Consider the following 26,445-nt stretch of genomic DNA (forward strand, 5'->3'; position numbering starts at 1 on the left):
TTCGTTCTTCCTTCTTCGTTGTCCTCGTCGACCAAGGCTACCATGAACACTTAATTGCTACTCCAAATAGTTGATGAATGCCCCTTTCCTAAGAGGAGAAATCGGTAAGAGAGCAAGGAAATTTTGGAATGGAAAAGAAGAGAGAAAATGGAGAGAAGAGAGGAAATATGTGAATGCTTGAGGTGTGTTTTTCCAAATGACCAGCCTAAGGGGGTCTTTATAGCTGAGGAGGGCTGCTAAAAATAGCTAAAATTATCAGCCAAAGAGCCCTCCCTTGGTCGGCCACACATGTGGCAAGGTTGATAGTTTCAACTTTGCTAATTTAGGCTTGAGGCAAATCTATAAAGCCACCAATTGTGGAGGGGTTTGAATGCAACTTGAACAAGTCTTCAAAGGCCTCTTTGCAAGCTTAAATAATCAGCTAATAAGCTGATTTGGGTCAGCTCTTGGGACGGTTTTTGGGCTGTCCATTTCTTGGCTGGTTCGGTTCACTCTGTTCAGTTCAACTGGACCAGTTTTTCATAATTAATTAATAATAATAATTTATTAACCTAAATTAAATTTGATATAAATTAAAATTAATTATATTATAAATTAATACATATAATTTTGGATCGTCTTAGGCTGAAATTTAGTTCACCTCAATACTTCAAATTGCTTCTCGGTTTTGTGCTTCTAGCAGTGTCTGCCGAGCCATTTTTCTCCCTTTGTGCAAATCTGTCGAAGATAACCAAAATTCATCAAAATTGATTAAAAAATTAACTAAAATTCAACATGTTCATATTTTAAGTGCACTTTAATTATTTTGTAAAAATTAATTATTTTTTCGACAAGAATTTTATCGAAACTGTATGTTTTAAGTTAAAAAGGGTATGTAAAAATGTGTAAATTTTCGTGTTTCCAATGAACCAATGACTTGATAAGTTCGACCAATGTCTTGTACGCAGTACTCGTACTGGAAATTATAATCAAGGGTTGCTCTATCAACCACCATCTACTTCAAAGATTCCTCCTGAAACATTTTTCAACTACAAGGGTTCACTATCTTCCCACGAATTAGTGAATTAGGTAGGATTTTTTTTACAGAAACAGACAACGAATTAATCTTCATAAATTTGATTTCATCATAAATGCGAAATTCTTATCTTATAAAAATGACAAATAAAAAAGAAAAGTGCGGGAGAGATAAAAAGATGCAGGGTCATTTGTCTATTTGGCTAGTCAAACATGAACTAGTTCATAGATCTTTGGGCTTCGATTACCAAGGAATAGAGACTTTACAAATAAAGTTTGAGGATTAGCATTCCACTGCTATTATTTTATATGCATATGGTTACAATTATTTATGTTCCCAATGTGACTATGATGTAGCACCAGGCGGACTGTTAGCCAGTGTGTATCATCTTACAAGAATAGAGTATGGTGTAGATCAACCGGAAGAGGTATGTATAAAAGTATTTTCTCCAATGAGTAACCCTAGAATTTCGTTTGTTTTTTGGGTTTGGAAAAGTTTGGATTTTCTAGAACGAGAATCTTATGACATGTTGGGAATCTCTTATGAAAATCATCCACGACTGAATCATATCTTAATTTCCGAAAGTTGGATATGGTGGCCTTTACGTAAGGATTACATTGCCCCCAATTTTTATGAAATACAAGACGCTCATTGAATAATAAGAAACCAATTACAACTTCGAATATTCAAGGAATATTTGTACATTCTCTTCTAGCTCAAACAGAGTAATTGAGGTTTCATTCGTATTCTTATGGATAGACTAATAAATAAAAAGAAATAAAAGACAATACATCATTGAGATTATCGATTTTTAAAGAGACTTTTTTATTTATTTTATTTCGAATGAGCCGAGACAATAGGATGAACAACAAGGGTTTTGTACCGTGAACTTTGTATCGCGCACATCACTTAGAAGAACTCTAGAGAGTCGCATAGAAGGGAATGAAGAAATGGAATATGAAAAAGAATACAAAGAAATAAATGAAATGGGATCGGCTTCTATATATACTGTAGCTGAGATGAGTCTTGGTTATTTCTATCCTTGAACTCCTCTAGACCCGTCTTTTTGTTGGGCCTTTCAACCAACTATTTTAAACTTTTAATTAAATATGTATGAAGTATTAACATTCTTTTTGAATGTGAGAAGTGCAGTGTGAACAAATAAAAAAGAAGAGGAAAGATAAGCAAATTTTGTCTTTTACTACATTATAATAGACACATTAGAATAGACTCTTTGCTCATTTTAAAAAGAGAAAAAAATACAAAATAAAATAAATAAAGAGAGGGTTTAATTTCAGATACCTAGCAAGATAAGTATGTATTATGTCGATCCATATCAATTAATTTGTAGAGTCGATACTCATACAAATTAATCATATGCCAGGAACCAGATTTGAACTGGTGACATGAGGACTTTCAGTCTTCTGCTCTACCAATTGAGCTATCCTGACCATTACCGACGCATTATCCTCATAATACTAGATGACTTGGGTCTATGTCAATTAAAAATGAAAAAAAAGTATTAAATTAAAAGTCTTGAACTGAAATTTCTTAGATCTTCAAAAGGAAGACTTTGTAAATTTCCATTTGAGTAATCATATGTATTATGAATCATTCAAATAGGTATTCCTTGCTCAAGAGATTTCTACGCATATCATATATATATATATATCACAATATATCACACTATATCACAAGACTTGTCATAAGAGAACAAAATTTTGCTATGCTAGGATACGCTTGTAAAACGACAAAGAATAGGATGAATGAGAAACGTAAGGAACTTTGAACCACTAACAAAAAAGGTAGGATAAAATAAATAGACAGCAAACGAGCTTTTTGGGGTTGGGGATAGAGGGACTTGAACCCTCACGATTTTTAAATTCGACAGATTTTCCTTTTACTATAAATTTCATTGTTGTCGGTATTGATATTAACATGTAGAATGAGACTCTATCTTTATTCTCGTTCGATTAATCAGTTTTTCAAAAGATTTATCAGACTATGGAGTGAATGATTTGATTAATGACTATTCTATTCGATTCTTTCTTCAACTTGGATTCACAACAATTCTTTTTATTTTTCATATTTTCATATAAATATAAATTGCTTTTGCATATAATATAATAGAAATAAAAAAATACTGGTTCGGTTCGTCTTTTTTGAGATAGTTTTTCATTAGTGTACCTATAAAAAAATAGGTATATCTTGCATCTTTTCTAGAGTTTTGATATTCGACATAAGGATTCCTTTACCAACAGTCAACCCCATTTGTTAGAATAGCTTCCATTGAGTCTCTGCACCTATCTTTTCATTTTTTTATTATTCTCGCTTGCTAAACCTTTGCTCATGTTTATTTTCGTAAAATAATAAAATAATAGGATTTGGCTCAAGATTGCCCCCATTTTTCATTCCAGGGTTTCTCTGAATTTGAAAGTTATCACTTAGTAGGTTTCCATACTAAGGCTCAATCCAATTAAGTCCGTAGCATCTACTAATTTCGCCATATCCCCTTTTGTGTCTTGAGATTAGGATCTCATAAGGATGCCCCTCTTTCCCCCTTTCTCCCTCCTTCCCCCCCTTTTCTCCCTTCGACTTTGAAAATCTTGCTTAAAGTACATTTTAATTCAAATTTTTACTCTATAATTTGACACAAATAAATAATCAATGCAATAAAAAGCACAAATGAACTATACTAGAATTGAGTTTCTCAATTTTAATATTTACTAATATAAAGATAAATATTTCACCTATTTTATCTTATAAATATTTCACTTTTAAATTACAAAAATAAATAAAATGAACGTACTTGAATTGGTGAAGTTTTGTTTTACATTAATCATAATTTAAAAGAAATGGAACTGAAATATTATTTAGAGTTAATTGTATTAACTAATATATTTTAGTTCAGTCTTCAAACTTCACATTTTCAAAATTTCAAATTATTAATATGGTTGTTTTGTTATTAAAATTAGTAATTAATTATTAAATGAGATGTTAGATCTTATGTGATATAATTTAAAACTAAAATTTTAAAGAAAACGAATATCATGAAAATGAATGTAGAACAAAATTTTAGTTTTGAGATTTTGAAACTTTTACGTAAACTGTCATTTACTCTCTCTTTTTAGTTTTACTTTATTTTAGTTTTTAATTTTAAAAGTTATGCGACAATTTTTTTAATTCTTATTTTATATTATATCACATAAAATTTTACAATCTTTTAATGGTTAAATTAATGATTTTAATAATAAAAAGTTTGATTAATTTAACTGGATAAATTAAAGATATAATTAAAATAGAAACTAAATTAGATTGAGTTTGAATCTATTAGCTGTAGAAAAGCATCGGAAATGAAAGGCTTTTTTTACCTACATAATACAAAAAAAAAAAAACTTAAATGGTATATCAATACCATTATTTATCAACGTGATATGTTTGCAACAGTGCCAAGAGTGGAGGGAGAGAGATAGGCGACACCACTAGTATCCGGTTTTAATTAAAACCCAATAATAAAAGATGCTAAACGGTGAGGTGGGGTGGAGGGGGAGAGATAGACGACACCGCATAAATTTTATGGGGAGTTATAATGTGGCAGGTGAGTGGAGGGAGAGAGATAGAGAGCACCAGTGGAAGGGGAGAGATAGGTGGTACCACTATCCTAGCCGCTTGCGACGACAAGGCTGATCACTAGTCACAGCTTGGGAAAAGGGAGAATGAGGATCGCGAAAGGGAGAAATGACAGGTCAGGAGTTGGGAAAGGGAAAAAAAAGTAAAGAGATGGTTTTTGGGGAAAAAAAGTCATTTGTTTCAACATATATATGTATGTGTGGTGTGGGGTTGGGGGAACAAATTTTTATTTTGTTTGTAGAACGGGAAGAAAGAAAGGAGAAGGGGATTAAGGTTATGGATTTTAGAAATGGTTTTTTGTATTGATTTTTATTGAGGTTTTGATTATTTATTTATTTATTTTATACAGGGAAGAAAGAAAGAAACTAAGCAAGTATATTTCTGTTTTTCTAATATTTGTTAGTTTTATGTTTTTAGTAGATGCAAATAACATATGATCCATTGAGTTTATTTATTTTTTGATAGTTCTTGTTTTTGTTTTAACATTATTATTTTTGTTTTTATGTACTTAATAGATGGTCTGTTGAAAATTTTGAGAGTTTTTTTTGTTATTTATTTAACTAGTATAAAGAAGATTATTAAGTTTAAAAACGTGATGTTGTATAATTTTGTAAATATGATGTATTTTTTGTTGGTTTTTATCCCAAAATATTCAAATAGTATGCTAAATAGATTATTTATCAAAATGGTACATTTGCTACAAATAAATACCGAAATGTGTTATTTGCTTCAAATTTGTGCGATGACCCATTTTGGTATTTAATTATTTTTTGGATTATTGTGGTAAAAACCTAAATATGCCATAAATTTATTGTGGCAAGAAAATTAATTTATACATATTACGTTAAATTGATTGAATACTAATTAATTGAACTGGATTATCTTTAAAAATTTTACAATTTAGAAATGTTTAATATATGTTACGTAATAAAAAATTGTTATTGAGATAAAAATGGTTTGAAAAAAATAAATGAGATGGTTTTGAAAAAATAAATGATCAACTTATATTAGTGTACCCCAAATTACATATTTATTGATTTACTTATATGGGTAAAAATATTATTAAATCATCAAAATAACAAATGGTGTAATATTCATTTTCGATATTTGTTCAGGCGATGATTAAATTTTTTACTTGAAATTGTAGACATCGGATCACGCATTAAATACAATTAATGTGTTAATAATAAAATTGTTATTTCTTATTAAGGGGTCACCTTATAAACTTCTACGTAATTTTTTATTTAAATGGTATATATTAACCATTATGGTTGAATATTTGGTCAGGGTTCGTACCGCGTACTGAGGGGCCGTGTCAACGGTATAGGCTATCTATCATATGAACATCTTATGTGATACTTGAAGGCATCCAGATTTGGATCGGCGACATTGATCCACATGTCTGATTTGAAGTGCGACTTAATCACTGATTTGGTCGAGCGGTGGCACCTGGAGACTTACACATTTCATTTGTCATGTGGGGAGTGCACCATTACTCTAGAAGATATAGCACTGCAACTCGAGTTCCCAATCGACAACATAGTGGTCACCGGTTTTAGTACATTATCCGATCCGGAGACCCTTTGCTATGACTTATTAGGATGCTCGCCTGGTGATGGTGACGATAAATTAACGACTTTGAGATTTTCATGGTTGAACACGACTTTCGAATATTTACCAAGTACTGCCATTGAGCGAGAGGTGATGTGCACCGTTCGAGCATATATAATGCATAAGATAGGGGGCGTACTCATGCTAGATGCAAATAACAACAAGGTCCACTTGATATACTTGTCCCCGTTATCTGATTTATACGCTGCCCGTTCATACAGTTGAGGCTCAACAGTACTAGGTACATTGTACCGTGAGCTTTGTCGGATGACCAAGTGCCGGGCCGTGGACATAGACGGGTGCTTGGTATTGTTGCAGTCCTGGGCGCTTTATAGGATGTCATTCTTGGCATCAATTACTCACCAAACATATGTTTTCCAACTCGTTAAAAGGTGATAAAATTTAACCATTATAAGAAGATTTTTTTAATGAAAACTTGTTCTAACAAGTTTACTTTTTTCGTAGATGGAGTTTTTCTCTGGGTAACAAGAGGTCATATACGCTTTTGATTTATCGCCAGATGATTGAGACATACACTGGGGAGGGGGTATTTTTTACTAATATTCATTAAATGTAATTACTTTATTTATTTTATTTGACTCGTGCTATTATAACAATGTTATTACTTATGCAGTTTACCTGGATGTCATACTCCTTCCTGGACATTGTGGCTATTGTTCCCCACTCTACTTACATCCATTCACACTTGTGGTGCATTAACGCACCCCTACTGAATTTCTCAACAATCGAGTGGTATAATAGGGATCGAGTACTGTGAAAGTTCGGGTGCGTCCAACATATTTCGAATGTTCCATAAAGTTTGGGGGTTGTACACTTAATTAAGAAAATGGGGAAACATGACAAGAATTGGGCAGTAGAGCATGAAGAATACATTGTATTGTAGAATGATCGAATGGGGCGGAGACCTCAGATGGATTATGCATTCGATTTGCGGCCCTTTGAGGAGTACCAACTCTGGTACATGGCATGTAGAAAACCTTCCTTATTTAGTGGGTGAATGATGCTTATCTCTCCACACATGCAATGAGTTGGGCACCTCTTACATCATCTACCACATCAGCCTCTTGCACCCGAACCGAAGCCAGTGCCCGAACTCGAGTGGTTTGATTCACAGTTTGAGGGTAGTTCTTACCATCCGGACTTGGGGTCAATAATTATTTTCCAGCCTCGTTAGGCTACGCGTATCAGTCAGAGATTCCCGATTCCAAGTTTAATCATTTGATTCTGAGATCATCAATTACGTTTGATACCTTTAGCCTATTACCACGCTAATTCTCAACCTCCCGGGCAAACCTTTGGGACATACGATTTCTCAAGTATGTTTAGCACACCATAAGGTTCGTTGATGGATGTTGTGAATGATATCCTGGGTGAGAGTAACAATGACCACTGCGAGCACCCTCAATGTCAACATCGGGCACCACAACAGTTTACCTCTAAGACGACACCATCGAATGAATTTTAGGGGGTGTAACATTATATTTACTGCATTTACATTGTAATTGAAATTTTCAAGTTTGTATTAATTTAATTATAACAACTATTTGGCTTAATTTTCAAGTTTGTAATTAATTTAATTATAGCAAATGTTTGACTTAATTTTATTTGAAAACAATATACATGTCAAAATATAAATATGAAAATTCCATCATAATCATTAAATTTTTATTACAAGCTTGAACATGGAGTACATTAATTCATATTCCACTCAATCACGACGATTGTCTAATATGGTAGGTTTGATGCGAGCATTTAGTCCGGTTATGACCAGTTACACACCACAAAGTTTGCCGCTGATTTTCTCTCTCATGTCCATTTTATGACTATCCTGGTGACTTGTGGGTGACCTTTTAGGTTTTTACGTAACTCCTTGTCTGAGATAAGCTTGAAAATCAACGGAGGCACTTCTCATGTTGACAGATCACGCGGGACAGTGAACTTATTTCTCCAAATACGTAACGTGCACTCGAGAGTGTACAACTCATCGTAGGGGTGAACAAAATTTGATTTGATTTGGAAAAAATTCAAATTTTGAATTATTTGAGTCGAGTTAACCAAATCAACTTGAATTTTTTTTGAATTTCGAGTTTGAGTTGAGTTGAATTTTCGAATTCAAATAACTTGACTAATTCAAATAAACCGAATATAAACTATATGTTTTTAAATTTTAGGCTTTTACTTTAACCCAATTTCTCCCAAGCCCAAACCATTTTATTTTATCCCATTTCCCCCCAAGCCCATCTGCCCACAAGTCCATTTTCCCAATTCCTCCCCCAAATCAAACCCTTGCTCCAACAAACTCTATCGTTAAATTTAGTTTTCTTCTTTTCTCTCAATTTCCATTCAATTCAAATTTCAAAACCAAAAATCTATTTTCTTCTAAAAAAACCCTAAAGTAAACCCTAACTCCATTCTTCTCATTCTTATTCAAAAATCTCTAAAATAAACTTTTCGTCCTTCTTCTTTTTCTTTATTATCAATTCATTCAAACCCTCAAATCAAAATCCTTACCTCCAAATCGAGTTGTTGTTCCTTCTGACCGACGCACTCTGTTCTCTTCCATTTTAAGCTCGAATTTTCTGCATCTTTAAGGTTTGTCTCGAAACATTTTTGAATAGTTGAATATTTTCGATCTATTTTCATCTATCTACTTTTTACTGTTTAAATGCATGATGAATTTTTTCGAAACATTTTTCATCTTTAAACACTCTATTTTTTCATTCTAAGAATAATAAAATAGCTTCTATGCAAAATTTGAGTGACATTCATTTAAAATTTAATGTCTGTGCTACTCTGGTTAATTCTTTAAAATGAAAGAATTCTTAACTTGTTTGAGTGTGGATGCGCTAGAGTTTTGTTTTAGATAAGGATATCCCATTTTTTTGAAGTAAAGGTTGGTTTGCTAGTATCTCCTGGTGAAGTCATTTCTGGCTTTCAGGCTTCTTCTTCTTAGTGATGTGAATTAAACATCTAGACACATTTTTCTTAGATACTTATACTTAAGTCTTAATTTAGGTGACGTTTACAAGTTATCTTCTTAATAAGATGTTTGAAAGAAATTAATTAATGAAATGCTAGGCATTTGCAGTTGTAGGATCAATAGTTCAGTTAAGAGTATACTGTGACCTCAAACTTGACTTGGGCTTTTCCATCTTTTGACAATAAGTTATCAATCGATTTTTGGTGCTTAGCATAATATCAAAGCCTCGGGGCTAGACATGCATTGCCTTGTATGTTCTTTGTTGATTTATGGTTATAGTTTGCTTGTTTTGCCATTGATTCAGTTGGCATTTGGCTTACATATATAAGTGGTGTCTTCAGGCTGGTTTCATTTGGGTGTTGTTGTGGCCTTATATTCTAATTTGAGTTGTTTTTTATTGTCTTATTGGTTTTAGGATGGAGGCTTTACAAGCTATCACACGCATGTTGAATGAAACTGTGAAAAAAGATTATTTGCCTTAAGAAGCATAGGATTAAAACATCAATATATGGGTGTATAGTTGATTTCCACTTTTGCATGTTTGCTTCTGTTTGCCAGTTGCTTGAGCCAAGGATTATAGGTTGAGAATATTAGTAGTCTTTGGATTGTTAATGTGCCTGGAGATATAACTTTGAATTGGAAGGATTCATAGGTGTATAGATTGCAACTCTTGAAGTTTTCCTATTTGTTATTGAAGTTTGTGATATCACTTTTCTTGCCACTGTAACCTAAGAACCCAATTAGAAATAAACTCCAAAGAGTGTCAGCTTTTTTTAAGTCATTTTATTGATTTTTACTGCATAAAGGGAGATGAGGACAGGTCTGGTATATCTAGAAAATTTTGTAATAAAAGCTTCAGCTTGCTTTTAGTTAGATACTAATGATAATTTCCACCATATAGACCTTAATCTTAAATAAACACAGGCCTTTAAGTGCTGTCTACCACAACATCATTCTTTGGTCACCCTTCAATTTTAAAATGATTTTTTATTATATACGAAAAACTAATCTTTTCTTATATCATTAATAAATTTAATCTTCCATTAGATAAATCAAATATTGGTCATGGTTAGTGATTGCAACAAATGTTTACTTGTAGATGAGTGATCCAAAGCGAGATGGTTCAACTTAAAGTTCACAAAATTCTTCCCTAAAAAGAGATTACCAAACAACAACCAAGGAAAATGTTCGAAAAAAGATTAGTCCAAGGGCAGCTTGTTAGAACCATTTCACCAAATTTGTGACTAAAAAGGGGGAGAAGAGAGCAAGGTGCAATGCTAGTGATGTTACTTACACCATGGAATCAACTTCGGGTTCTACAATGAATTAGAATAACCCATTTGAAAACATGCCTAAAAAGACTTTGAGGTAATACTTCTAACCCGAAGCAATCAAAATTAGCATCTGTGAAGGTTAGCCAAGAAACAACAAAGTTATCATCTTGGGTGTTTCAAATACTTTCTTTCCATAGCATGCCCATATTTTAGTTTTCCATCTCGTTGGACAATTAGAATGGATTGTCTTGATTTATTTAACTCCATGAAGAGTGTAATAAATAATTATTTTGAAAAAGATATAAGTAAAGTTTGTTTGATGACAGGCACTTGGACTTCATTATAGAGGAATCTTACATGGTTTTAACAGCACATTGGGTGGATGATGAGCGGAGGTTGCAAAAAAAAATTATAATTTTTTTCCCAATATCTGCTCATAGAGGTGAAAGCATAGGTCAAGCCCTTGAAAATTATCTTCGAGATTGGGGGATCGACAGGGTTTTCACTATTACGGTTGATAATGCATCCGCCACTAGTGTTGCCATTGAATATTTGGGAAAAAATTGAATAATCGAAGTGCTTCTGTTGCAAATGAAAAATATATCCATATGAGACGTGTTGCACACATTCTTAATCTCATTGTGCCATACGGTATTAAGGATGCTTCTGTGTCTGTGGATCGAGTTAGAGGTGCTTTGAGGTATATAAGAACACCACCATCGAGTTTGACAAAATTCAACCAACAGGTAAAAGAAGAAATGATAGATAGTAAGGCTCAATTGTGTTTAGATGTGCCTACTAAATGAAACTCAACATATATGACGTTAAAGGTGGCAGAAAAATATGAACGTGTATTTGAATAATATGTACGTGATGATCATAATTTTTTTCTTGACCTTACTACTGGAGATGGAGTTCCTACATTTGATGATTGGAAAATTGTTCGAATAGTTATAAAATTATTAGAGCCTTTTTATCATCTTACACTAAAGGTGTCTGGATCTTTACATGTTACCTCTCATTCACTTTTTGAAGTATTGATGGATGTGCATTGTCTTTTTGATGGGTGGTAAGATTGTGGAGATCTAGACATAATTTCTATGACTTTCAAAATGAGAGATAAATATAATAAGCATTGGGGTAAAGGAAACAAGATCAACATGCTAGTTTACTTGGCTGTCATCTTTGATCTGCGATGTAAAATGAGTTTTTTGGACTTTGGGGTCAACTTGCTTTTTCCTAATGTTGTTAATGACATTCTGAAAATGATTGATAAAGAATTACATTGCTTGTTCAATGAGTATTCTTCTAATGCTGGGAGAATTCAATTGTTTGAAGGTAAATCTAGTTCTTCGACAAATCTTTGCAGTTCAATGAAAATAGATCAGTCAAAAATGAAAATGGGCTTGGCCAAGCAAAAATACCTTAAGAAGAAGAAACAAGTTGGATTAAAAAACAAATCTGAGTTGGATAGATATTTGGGTGAGGATGAAGAACTAAACAATTCAAGTTCATTTGATTTATTATTGTGGTGGAAAATGAACAGTCCTAGATTCCCTATTCTTGCACAAATGACTCGAGATATTATTGCTATTCCTATCTCAGTAGTTGCCATAGAAAGTGCATCTAGCATGGGTGGATGTGTTCTTGATAGTTTTAGAAGTTCTCTAACTCCTCTCATGGACGAGACTTTGGTTTGCACACAAGATTGGCTTCAGAAATCTAATGATGCCATCAATTTTGAAGATTATGTTGATAAACTTCAAACCATGAAAGATGGTAATAAATCAATTTTAATTTATTAAATAAGCTTTTGTGTTATTTATATTAGTTAATATTCCCATAATTTAACTAAAACTTTTGTTTTTAAATTTGCTAGACTTATCCAACATACTCAAAGATCAAGAAGGTAATATACCTAGCATTAGTTTATAAAGTTAAATGTTTATTCAATTTATTTTTGCAAACATTTTATATCATTTAACTAACTCATTCAATACCTTTACTAGATGTTTCAAGATTATCAACGGTGTTTGAAGCATAAGAAGAAACTTAAACTATTCTATAATGGTTTTTGAACTGATGTGTTATTATTATTAGTTTGGTGTGTTATTGTTGCTGGTTTATTGGACTTTTGTTGTGTTCTTTTTTTTTGTTTGGACTGGTGTCGGTTTCTGCTATATTTTGGACTTTTGCTTATGCTTTTTTTTATTATAATCTTCTTGTTGTTTACTTCGACTCATGCTATTTACTTGGACTTTTGTTTATATTTGTTTTATTATAATCTTGTTGTATTGTTTTTGTTGTTTATTTGGGTTGATGTTGTGTTGCTTTTATTTATTCACTTATTTACTTCAATTTTTCGTTGTATGATCATGTTTAAAAACATTAAATAAAATTATTTTTTTAAATTACATAAAATAAACAACACTAAAGTCATTTTTAAAGTTTAACTCGAACAAATATATTCGATTCGATTCAAATTCCATCTCACTCAACTCGATTTTAGAAAATTTCAAATTGAGTTAGGATGATAAAATAAGATTCAAAAACTCGATTAACTCGAAAATTTTTTATTCGATTCGATTGAATGCTTACCCTTACCTTATCGATATATTGTTCAGCATTGATTGAGGCGAGAGCACAAGCTACAATGATGTGTGCACAGGGGTAACAAAGTGACTGAAACTTTCTGCAATCGCACTGTTTGTTGATATGAACTCCGTAGGACCTAGATGGGATACCGAGTCATTGGTCGATAGACTCCGCAGCTCGAAAAGTTTTTAACTGTCGAGAATATATTTCTACATTCATCGACCTTGATCTCCGACGATTCGCATCAATTGTCTTCTTGACATCTTCGACAAACATGTGTTCCGCCTCCATCTGGTTGACTTGTTTCAGCCATATTCTTGGCATCAAGGTTGTTAGCATGTAGAACGTAGCTGAGAAAACAAATGAAATTAGAAGATGTCGTGTTCACCTTAAAATAGAGTTAACTTCATTTTCCAGATTGGTGGTTATATGACTATATCGAGCCCTATCATTGAAACTTTGAGTCTATTACCACGACTCCATGGTTCCCAACCACGATCAAAAAGGAGTATTCATTTCACCATACATGTCATCCTCATTTCTGAACATCCATTGCCTAAAAAGATGTGGCTCTAGCTTGTACCCTATGTATATATCAAGAAAAGACAAGTTACAATCTTGAATTAATTTTGTTGAAGTATTAAGAACATTTAAAACATATGTTGAAACTAGATTTTACCCATTTTCACAACTTGTTTCCATCAGTCTGCATTCTTGTAGTCTCGGTAGAAGTTAGACATGATGTGCCAGATGCAGTAAATGCATCTTCACGAAACCACAGAACACTGGAATGATTAATCGCGACAATTATTCCCTTCGCTCTATTAAGTATGATGCAAATATTGTCGTCCCTAACAACATATGTCTGCAAGTTCGTCAAGAAGAATTCCCATGATTCCATGTTCTCCTTTTCCATAATGGCAAACGCTATTGAGAGTAAGTTTTGATGGGAAAATGCTCGCTCACATGGATTGAACGTCTAGAACATTTAGTAGAAAATTCTTCTTCCAGGTTATAGTTGGTCGTTCGGGCCGTAATAAAGTCGTGTCTGTAACTCAATGACAGTTCTTGACACATACTCCTGCATAGTAGCTATCCACTCCTGTAGCTTATTGTACGATGCATCCCAATCTCCGTACAACTGTTACATGACCATCTGTTTAGCTAGTCATGCTTTCTAGTATGACACTTGGTACTGGAATCGTTCTTGCATTTTGGTAATCAATACCAAAACAAGAATGGTGTGCATGTCCTTCACCATTAGCATGAAGTAGTTGTAGATAATTTTGACATCATATTTATGGTGATCTTGCATATATGTGTTGAAGTGCATGTGTAAGGCCCAACAAATTTTTGGATCTCTCATATTTGTGACCTCTAGATAAATGTGGCTCGTATTTGCAAACTGTAACCTTCTACCGACCTCTTCAATATACAATGTCAGTTTAGACACGACATTTTTTTAGTCAATCGACACATTCATGCTATACCGCTTAATGAAAAATACACAGTCTTCCTTGGTTGCGAATTTCTAGTCCACGAACAACTCCTTACATTCGGGATCTGTGACCAACCGGTGAACAAGTAGTATATTGGGGGTACTCTAGGAACTTAGATGCATGCGCCGCATTGGGATCTATAATCATCATGTGTGCCCCAAGATCATTGCGTATCACAATGCCTCGATTCAGGTTCTCGACTAAAAAGGCATTAACATTTCCATCATCACTCGTGCTTTCGTCATTGATATCATCTGGGACCTTGTCTTGACCGAGATCAGTATAACCTTCAACCTCGTAATTAGAAGAACCATTATTATCATATCCATCATCACCATTCGCATTGGTCTCAATCATCACAAATTGTATTTGTAAACGGGGACCTGAGTTAAGGTTTTCAGACTTAGGTGGAGCATTAAGATCGATGTTGATACCGTGTATAGTTGATAGCCTATCAACGTATGCTCTCGGAACCATCGTACACAAATCTTGAACTCCATGTTTTTCACCTAATGAAGTGAAATCTTAGTTGGCTTCACATCAGCTAACTCAGCAAACAATTGAATCGAATCAGTTTGGCGACTCTGATTTTGGCAATAAAGTGTGACCATTGTCTTCACGTCTTTATCGTCCACAAGTTTTATCTCGGTGAATTTGATGGGATCTGTCGAATTTGGAAATTTGTAGAATAGTCTCGAGATTCTCCTCCCACAACGTCCAACATTTTTTGCGTTAATTCTTTCTTTCATATCTTCAATCAAAATATTTATGTTAAATCTCATTACTATATGTTGGCGACATTTAAATCTACATCCAACTGTTGTTGTCAAAATTACTTCATCGAAATAAACACATACAAGAAAATAATTATTCATATTCAATACTAAATCTGTAAAAATAATTAAATTTACAAATATTTTATTTCAAAAATATATATTAAAAAATAAAATTCATATATAATAATCTTACGAATTCTTCAATGTTTTCTCTTCTTTTACAACCAAAATTTTTTTTCTCTTCTCTTCTTATCTTTCAAAAAAGTTAGAAAAACACGACTTAAATAGGGGTCCAGTTGGGTGCCACATCTCTCTCACCCTCCACGCATTAAATCCCTATTAAACCTATATTTTTACCTGATATTACCCATGTATTGGTAGAAAATACAGGTGTTGCCTCTCTCACTCCCTCTACCCATAAAATATAAATTTTTTAAACACATAATTTGATAATAATTATTTAATGATTAAATAAAAAAATAGTGTCGCCTATTTCTTTCCTCCACCCTATGCTATTGCAAACATATAATTTTAATAAATAATAATATTGACGTACTATTTAGATATTTATTTTTTATTTTTGTATTGCGAAAAAGTCTAAATGAATAAACAACACATCAGGAATTAAGAAACGTCAATATTTTGATAAAATGATGGTTATATTAGATACCATCTGATTATGAAACAGTGCAGTGCAGATGTAAAAGTTGTTCATCCCTCATGTCAGAGCTGACCCAGTCAGATCATATAAGACCAACAACCACCACCACCATGTTTGATTCTTGATCTCAATATGTGTATTATTAAAATAATTTTATACCACTTCTTCAATCATTGCCTCTTCCATTATAGTAATGTTATTTGAGATATTCAAATAGTTACTTTTGATATTAGATGGAATCTAAGCATTTACAACCCTCAAGCTACAGTCTATTGCTTATAATGTAGGACTGCAAAGGTTCTGGAAATCAATCAAAATAATAAAAAATGGCGGAACCAAAAAGAGGGATAAAGCGTCTCAATCATCAAATCTGCATTAGTTGGGGAGTTCCTTGCCTTACCTAATGAAATCACCCACCCCCTTTTTATATAATAAAATAGAAATTAAGCCATCTTATTCTCCACTTAGCATCCATCCACTCTTTTCTTTCACTACAATCCAGCCCTTTATTTGTTTAAAGTCATTGTGCAATAAAATGACTGAAAAATACATAAAGCTAACTTCACCCAGAGATGAAGCCAAAAACCCTGTGTATGATTAATGTTTTGCAGATTCCATGTGGGAAATTATTGTTTAGGGTTTTATGATAGGCATAAGGCTAACTACTAGCATGAAACCCAAGGCTGAGCGTCGTGACTTAGCCGCCCCGTACGTTAATACTCATGGACCCACCCATCAATTTTCTGCGACTCTCCCAGCTCTACGACATGTTCATCACGTTCACCAATCATCTCAATTACAATGCCTGCTCAATAACCTTCATATACTTGGGTTTAGGGTTACGCTGGGAAACACTGGCTTACTTGTAGATGTCGGGGGGACAATGATAATAACTACGCACTCCCTACTAAACTCAATGATATTCTGTCGTTTTTAGACCAGACCAGCTATAACTTTCCAATATTGCAATTCAATACACAGATTCCACACTGCTTTGCGTTAGCTTTCTCATATCAATGTATTGGAGTTTCAAGTTGGAACTAATAATTTAAGAGACAATAATTTGCAAGCTCAATTTCTATATATCTATATTCAATGATGCAACAGCTGGCTTTATTTGGCTGATAAAATGAGTGTGAAGTTCCATAAATTTGCTGATCATTTTCTAACACAGTTGCCAAATCGCCTGCCACAATAAATAATAAACCCAAAAAAAGTGGACCAAAGAGGGAGTGCCACTTGGCGTGGTGGTGGCCAATGAGAGAATGTTTTTGTGGGTTGTCCCCCTGATAACCTCTTTATATCTTTGTTGGGTTTCATCATCCACAACAATGAAGGTACATGTGAAATTGTCTCCTAATCAGGAAAATACACATGGAGGACATGCAATAAGTGAGCAATGAAGAAAATTCGATGGTTTTGGTCGAAATTTTGGACTTGGCATGTGGAAGGGCAAATCCAAGGACAAGCTTGATTGATGAGTTTGCCTCTTGGTCAAACAACAATGTACTCAGTCATTTGAGATGGACAGTTGGCCATTCGGCCCCATGCACTGCCCATCCATATTTAACTCCTTTTATTTAACGTTTCCCTTCGCTTAATTGTGGTAGAATGTAAGACCCAATCTGTTCATCATCGATTCATAATTTCTTGGCAGTTACTACTACAATCCCATGTTATTTGCTTATTAGCTCCTTTGATTAGGCCAATCTTGATTTAGTGGTAACTTCATTGTGTTGAGTAGCATAGGAGATTAGGTTAAAACCTCCACCTTTATCCCTAATTACATATATGTACTTAATTCTTGTATTTTCCAGACATTTGAAATTTATTTCTTCCATTTCTAATATTAGAAATTTAAGACGTGTTTAATAAACTGAAAAATCAAATCTTGAATTTCATAAGTACTGAATTTATATTATAAAACTGTTTGATATATTAGTAAAAATTAAGCACTAAATATAATTATTTTGTTTGATAAAAATAAATCTTGATTTTTGAAAATTAATTATTTTATAATTTTAATCTTATTATTAATATGATATTATTTATTTTATTTTGAATAGTTTTGGATAAAAGTTAAAGATTAAATTTGCATATTTAATTTTTAATAAAATGAGGAAATACAATTTTGAAAAATAAAATCTAACTTAATATTTTCTTCAATAAGTAGCTATCTACTTACTTATCATATTCAACACTTTTTGTTGAAAATTTTAAATTTTATATTAAGGGCTTGTTTGATAGATAGTTGGAAAAATTAAATCAATTGAAAATTAATATTTTCAATGATTTAATTTTTACACATATTTGATCACCTAAAATAAAATAATTTGTTATAATTTTTCTATAAAAAGTCAGAAAAATAAGAGATAGGTAAGAGATATTTGTCATTTAATGGAGAATATTTTAATTAATTTAATTTTTATTTTAATATTATATTATCCTATAAAAACTTTTCGTTCAATTTTTTTGTTAGAATAAGGTAAAATGCTTAAAAATTAAGGATAAAATGAAGAATTGATCTTTTATTATTTTAAAATCTATATTTATCAAACAATCTAATTATATTCAGTAATTTATTTTAAGTAATATATCAAACAGTTTTATACATTAAATTCAGTACTTTAAACTTTCAACACTTAATTTTTCAGTTTATCAAACAACAAGAAAAAATGATTCTCAAACAAGATAAAAAGTTAAATGATTTATCAAACATATCCTTAATATCTCAAGCATCCAATATTAATTTTAACTTTGGGATAGTAAGTTTTTCAACATTTTTAAAGGTAGAGTAAAGTATATATATATATATATATATATATATATATATATTATTTTCACATGGGTTTAAATTCGTCATGAGATCGAATTTTATTTTAAAATACTACATAAATCGATTTAATGGAATTTCTTTTATTAATTGGATAAATTCTGAATATTAAAAGTATTAAATTTTAAATATCTAAAAAGTATTAAAGATGAAAAAAAAACCTCCATTAGAGAATTTAGGCGGATTTTATCAAAATATGATTTAGAAATCTAAGTAGTGGGTTGAAATAAGATTCAATCACAGCAGATAGATTGGGGTGTGTCGGTTAGTTACGTTTTTAAGTAGGGTGTTGACTTTCACTTTGAAACTAGACAACGGCTTAAAAGATGGATGAAACAAAGATGTTAGGATTTAGGTTAAAATTTTTCATTTTATTAAAAAATACAAAATTTAAAATAATTCAAAAATTTGGAAGTTAATCATTGTATTTTGATTTTTATTGATTTAGTTTCTTTACTTTCTAGATATCATAATTCATATTCAACTGTTAACATTATTAAGTTTGTTAGGGTAGCATTTTGAAATTTTAAAAAAAATCATTTGGTAATCATGTAACTAAAAAATAACATTTGTAATAACCTTGAATTTAGCAAAAACAGTTAACAATATTAATCGTTAAACCTGAATTTTGAAAATTTAAAAAGTAAAAGACTAAATTCTTGAAAATAAAAGTACAATGATTAAATTCTAAATTGTCGAAGAGTATATAAACTTATGACCTATTTTAACTTAAAATTTATCCTCGTTTACATAAATAGTAAAATTAAAAGTAATATTACGGTAAAATTAGTTATTGTATCAGTAAAATTGTATATTGTAACATTGAGATTTAAATCAATTATAAGATCATTTGGATTCCAAAGTAGTTAATTCCAATCAAGATTTTAGGCTTTCGTGAGATTAAAACGTTTCCTTGGAGGTGCCAAACACGTCCATACGAAGTTATGTTTTAATTGAAGAGTATTTTGCTCTTGAAATTTTGAAGTGTCAGAGGCTTTAAACTCACGATTTTTAGAATTGGATTGGATTGGTTGATCAGATCGATTAATAAATAGAGAATCAGTTAGGGTATCAATTCGAAATAGAAGGATTACATTGACTAATTCACGAATCGGTACGAATTGATTGAACCGATGGTTGAACCAATTTTCTTTATTTTTATTTTTTAAAATTTTTATGATTTTTTTAATAATTTATTCAATTGAACCAGATAAATTAGTTAGACCGGTTGAACTTGTCGTATTGAAAAACAGTGGTCTAATTAGTTTGACCACTTGTATGGTTCTGAAAACCTTATCTTTAACTCTAACTAGTATGGCTCTCGACCCACGCTTCGCGTTGGGTAGATTTTTTTGTGTGTCAAATTATAGAGTAAAAGATTTTAAATGTTAAAATGCTCTAAATCTCAATATTCTTCGTACATTTGGAATTTAGTCCCCTACTTTTATTTTTAAGAATATGCTCCTCTATTTTTTAGATTTAAAAATTTAGGTTCAGTTGTTACCACCATTAAATTTCTTCTATTAATTATCTAGAAAAGTGGTCCTTCAGTAGGAATGAACATGATGCCCCACCAAAAGAAGAGTGACGTTACCTTGATCCAAAAAGAAGATATGGCAGTGTAGAAAAAATAGTGTGGGAGTAGGCTCATCGGGTGGGCTTTAGGCGAGAGGAGCCAAGTCCACTGGAGTGGCGGACTCTGCCTAAGTCTCGGGATGAGAGGGGAGAACAGGCGAAGTAAGCTCCCTCTCAGAGCTGACTGGTTTCTTGCCCCGTTTACGTAATTCATAAATAATTTGCTTCCATTTTGCTTTGCATTCAAAAATCATGTGAGGACAATATACAAAGTATTAATGTAATTCATGAATAATTTTATTAACCAATCTGTTCGAAAAAATTATCAAGGTACTTAGACAAAAATAATACACTCAGGGTACCAGATCCAACAAATGCAAGGAGGGATGATGGAGGTATAGAGGTTATGACTGGTATACTGGCTCTACGTAGCGGTGTGAAAATATAGGATTATTGGTTCTTCGGAACTAGGATCAAAAGCTAGCACAAGGAAGGGAGTGTACTGATAAAAAGTGTATATTGTGTTAAACAATGTGTGGACATTGCATCTAAGTGTAAAGAGTATGTGAAATAATCATAAAGGGATAGTCCATAATGTGGCATACAAATAGAGCAGCCATGACTCTTGTTCGTCTTATACGGGTCCTTAATAAGGGATAATGTTCACCAATGGGCGGGGTCTATTTGCAGGAAAATAAAAAAGAAATTTAATTCGCCAGAAGTGGCGTCTCATATGGTCAGTTTATGTCTTAGCCTCTTGTGTTAGTTGATTTCTATTTTGAGAATATGCTATCGTAGAACTCATTAAGTTCTTATGAACTTGGTTTTCTTCTTATCATTTTCGAGCTTTTAGGTTGGACATGTTGTTGAAGGGATTCAGTCAAATTTGCAGCTTATTTGTGAGTCATCTCTTGTTTTGTTTGTAGCATTGAATCGTTGGGGAATAGGATGATTGTTAATGTTTGCCAGTTTATATTTGAAGACCTGTTGAATTGTATTTCCAAATTCTTATGAGCAGTCTTGTTAGGCTACATACCAAACTATTTCAAATGATGATAGTCCGCTAATAATAAATTTTTAAACTTTTACTTGAGTATCAACTCATTTAATGTTTTGTATAACCAAACACTAATCATGAGGCTTCTGCCACATGATGTTTAACTATAACCCGTTTATAAGTGGAGTACTACTATTTTTAATGTGTTTTAAAAAGTATCATTTATTGTTCGATATTTTAGACATATCGTTCCAGTATGCAGAATATCCGCTGAACTAAGGTATTTGATTTTCAAACAGTTTGTTAGTCCAGTTGGTTTTAAATTGTGACACTTTGTACTCGGGTTCAGCGATCCGGTGTTACAAGCAGTGCCTTAGTTACAGCTAAAATTTTTTTTGAAATATATTTATTTTTGTAGAATTCTATACATTAGTCAATTCAAGTAACATTTTTATTTATTTTTGTGACAATTTTTTTAGACCTTCTATAAGCTTTTTTTTTTTCTTATAACAATCACTTTTTTTTTCCTTTTAAATTAAATTGGTCCTTTATAGTTTATTGTGCCTTTCATGGTCACACTAGTAAAAGCCTGTACTTCTTCTAGTGGATTTTGAGAAATGGAGGAAGGGATGTTGTTGGAAAAGATGAAGAAGAAAAAGGGAGGAGCTTTATTATGAGATTTTAGTAATGGTGATGGCGTTTGTTCTTCTTTTTCCTTATGCTTCTTCACTCGACGACGAAAATACTGGATTGCCGGTGCACCGCATGATGCAGCGAAAAAATTATTCTGGCAATCATTAACCATGGATTCATGTACAAGGAACGAGTCAAAGAATGACCAGTAAAAGAAATTTTCTTTGAACTTTTTCAAAGAGAGTAAAAACGGCTGCTAGACCCTATACTCAATTCTGTTATAAAAACCTTAACACCCATTCGAGATCATATTTCCTTTTATTCAATGCCACTTATTAAAAACAAAATTACCCCTTTAGAGAAACATATGGAAAATTATTAAAACATTATATCATTTCCAAAATGATATTAGCTTCCATGTTTTAATATTTGACCGAAATTATTATTATAATATTTATTTTAATAATTTTGGTAAATTATATTAAGTTAATATTAAACTTTTATATGGATCAAATTCATATATTAATTTTAACTTTTTTCTCCATTTGTGTACAACAAGTTTGTACAGATAATGCGTTTAATATTTAACTGTCAAATTAAATTAATTATTTAAATCACGTGACAGCTAAACATAACACCAATTGGAAGATATTTGGATTTTTTTCGCTTCAACCATGGGGTGTAACCTTGTAGGCTATTGTAATGTTAGTAGTAATATTAGAACATTTCTAATGTTACAAGCAATGAGTGACATATAGTAATGCATCATTTTTACCCAAGTCATGAATCGACATAACATTTCTATGATAAATTTTTATGTATTATATCATTTTATCTTTTATATCTAGATTGGGCATAAGTCGTGGAACAGTCACACTTGTATAGTCCAATATCATATTTTTTGATATTCTGAGTAGACTACAATAAACAAATAAGTGTTGATATCTCATATCAACTTATTTGAACATGGCAATGAATTTCTAGTCTTACTCCATCAAGTGGCCTCAGATATTGCTTCCATTATGTAGGAGGGACAAATCTTATCTTGATCAATCCAGTATGTTTTTCTCCTGCCAATGATAACACTTTGTTGCCAATCAACTACAAATTAGTCTCAATGCATTATTATTGTCCAAGCCCATAATAGTATTTGACTAAGGACCTTTGAAGAATAATCATATCATTCTCAGAATTTTATTATTAATCTGTTTATTTACATGCAAAAAAAAAAGAAACAGAAATAATAATGACAATATTGTATATTAACAAACAAGGTAAAATGAGTACATGATTATAATAATCTCATATTAGTCTTTGGGCATACTCTAACAGAAAATACCTGTTTTTTTCCTTCTCTTGGTGGTTTAGCAGGTACTGTAGCTCTAGAGATTTTTGTTTATATGTTTGTTGACGTTCTTGGAAATTGTAATCTATAATGATGCTAATAAGTTTGATACAATGTGTTTGAGAACTAAAATCATTAAAGAGATAAGCTATTGAGTTGCTTTCCATCCTTTGATTCCCATGATCATCTTCCCTAATGCTTCCTCATCAACTTCGCTGCTGCATTAGATCCAAGTCTTCATTTTAGAGAATGGATGACAATTTTTTTTTAAAATATTTACCGGTGCCACCTCACATATCGGCGACACCCAAAAAGATTTTAAAAAAAATTTTCTCGGTGCCGCTTGACAGATTGGTAATACCCATTAAAATTTTTTTCCCTTATTTTCTCCTCCCTGAATACCCGTATTTTTAACGGATATTTAAAAAAACACATATTGGTGCCGCTTGACATAGTGGTGGAACCCAAAGAAATATATTTTTCTAAAAAAAAGTTGATGATTGAGTCATCATTGGAGGACAGTGCCGTTGGTGTATCAGGCGGCACTGGCGATCACTATATATTTTAGATCATTTTCGTATATCATTTTTCACTTGTATCATTTTTTGTAATTAATTACTTAATTAATGTTAGTTTTTTTTTTAAAAAAAAAGCCAGGAAGTAGCCTATTGCCCCTAACCATTGAATAAGTTTACTTTATTTTTATATTTTTATATTTGGAATTTTTAAAAAAAAGTTAATATATATATTTTTGGTGTAATAGAACAATTACCTATCTAAATTACATAGATTTATTTTGAAAGGTAAAAAAACCTTTTGACTTGTCAGAATCAATAAGAGCTAGAATCTCCTTTGGGGGTGAGTCAAAAACTTGCAAGTCTTCTTTATTGTCCAGAGCCAACTTGGCTAAGCAATTTGCAACCTGATTATGCTCTCTAGGAATGTAGCACAAAAGTCACTAACCTTCTTGAGGCAAAATACGTTGTATCCTTCTAACCAAGATTGAGTTCGATATATTAGAAATGCTTCATTGCAAGGCTTTCACAACTTCCAACCTATCCGATTGAATTATCACCTTATCATGACCTCCACGTTGGATGAGCTTGAGACCCTCCAAGATACCTCAAAGTTCTGCATAAAAAATCGAGCACTTTCCTAGATATCGGTTATAACCAGAAACCCAATCTCTAGTCTTATCATGCACTATTCCCCTAGCAGCTGCATTCTCTGATCCTAATTGAACAGCACCATCCGCGTTGATAAAAATCCATTTTTCACTTGTCGATTCACCAAAGGAGAATTCAAAGTAGCCATTCGGTTTGCCATTAAAAGCAGAGAAATAATGTTTAGCCCAACTACTCGATACTTTGACTATTCATTCGGACTCCAAGTTCTTGCATGAAAGATAAAAAGGTTGCGGTTCTTTCAAATGGGCCAAGTAAGAAGTCCTAAAAGGCACGCCCAATTAGCCCTTCCTTCATGGATCTTTGTAGTATTTTGCACATTAAAATAAATTCATTCATGTAAACTGCTAGAAAAGAAATCTGTTAGATGCTTTACCTGAATGACCTGTCTCCAGATTGCCTTAGCTGCTGTGCAGTCTCTAATGATATGCAGAATATCTTCCAAATCATTTCCACAAATAGGACAAGAAGGGTTAACTATTAATCCCCGCTTAACTCTTTCCATGTTACTGAGAAGGCGTTCTTTCAAAACAGTCCATATAAAGAAACAGACCCTTTGTGGGCTTGGAAACTTTCAGGCTCATTTCCATTTCTCATCTTTAGCACTCCAAGACTCTTCATTCAAAAACTTGTAAGCACTTTTGACAGAGAAGGCCCTTGTCGAGGTATGACACCAAGCAATTCTATTGGTTTCCTTAGAAGGGTGTGGAAGGGGATACGCACAATACACCGTATCACATCATCAGGTAACTAGACCCTGAAAAGATCAAGATTCCACAAACCTTCCTCGGTAACCATTTCATTGAGAAGATAATCTGAATCAATGTTGACATTGGCAGGAATAAATTTAATCAATGGCCTTACACGTGGAACCCAATTATCCTTCCAACATCTAATTTTGCTACCATTTCCTACTAACCAGATTAAGTTTTCCCGTAATAAAGGCTAAACTTTTGAGAGTGGTCTCCAAAGAAAAGAACTCCTATCTCGAGCAATACAATCTAGTAAGTTACCATTTAACCGATACTTCGACCTGATTACTTGAACCCATAAGGTCTCCTTATCAGATGCGATATAGAAATCCAAGCTTCAATAAGAACGAGATATTGTGATCCCGTAATTTCCTCATTCCAAGATCACCACACCCTTTAGGCTAGCATATAGAATCTCACCCCATTAAAGACATCTTCTTTTTCCTTCGGAAGAACCCCAAATGAATCTTTTCACCAAACTTTCAATCTCTTCACAAATTTTCTTAGGTACCAACATGGATTGAATATTAAAAATCAAGATCTAAAAAAAAAATTGCTACAAGTATATTTTAAGAATAAAAAGAGAGAGTATATTTTGTAGATCTAAAATCAAGCCAAATAAGAAAATGGGATTTGCTATTTTGTAATTGGTTGAGCATAGATCTTGTATAACAACCATATCAAAATGCAATATTTTCATATCTAAAAATAAGACAATTTCTCTTACATTTTCCTTATTTTTGGGGAGATATATATTGGCTACTAATAATTAAAAGTATTTTTTATCAAATTCTGCAACTATTGCTACAAGTTGCTTGTCAAATCATTGAGAACTTTGTTTAATAAATAATAAATGTCTTTTACCAATAAGAAAAACAACAACATTTTTTATAATAATCTTTTCTTTTCTTTTCTCTCCAAACTTTTAGATAAAAGAAAACTCTGAGATTTTGCTCAATAATTCAGCCACTCATTTAAACTATTCTGATTTTGCAGAAAATTTCCACTGCCACAAGTTTACTTAAATCAACAAGATAAAATTTGCAAAATTCTGTTGGCGTCTT

General features: G+C 32.3%; 1 pseudogene; it reads left to right on the forward strand.

Annotated features, from left to right (window-relative positions):
* Positions 1 to 942: 942 nt before the first annotated feature.
* On the forward strand, positions 943 to 1,882 carry LOC128039640 (NAD(P)H-quinone oxidoreductase subunit J, chloroplastic-like; annotated as a pseudogene).
* Positions 1,883 to 26,445: the final 24,563 nt, after the last annotated feature.

The sequence above is a fragment of the Gossypium raimondii genome, chromosome 3 (genome assembly GCF_025698545.1).
Source record: "Gossypium raimondii isolate GPD5lz chromosome 3, ASM2569854v1, whole genome shotgun sequence".
NCBI classification, from domain to species: Eukaryota; Viridiplantae; Streptophyta; class Magnoliopsida; order Malvales; family Malvaceae; genus Gossypium; species Gossypium raimondii.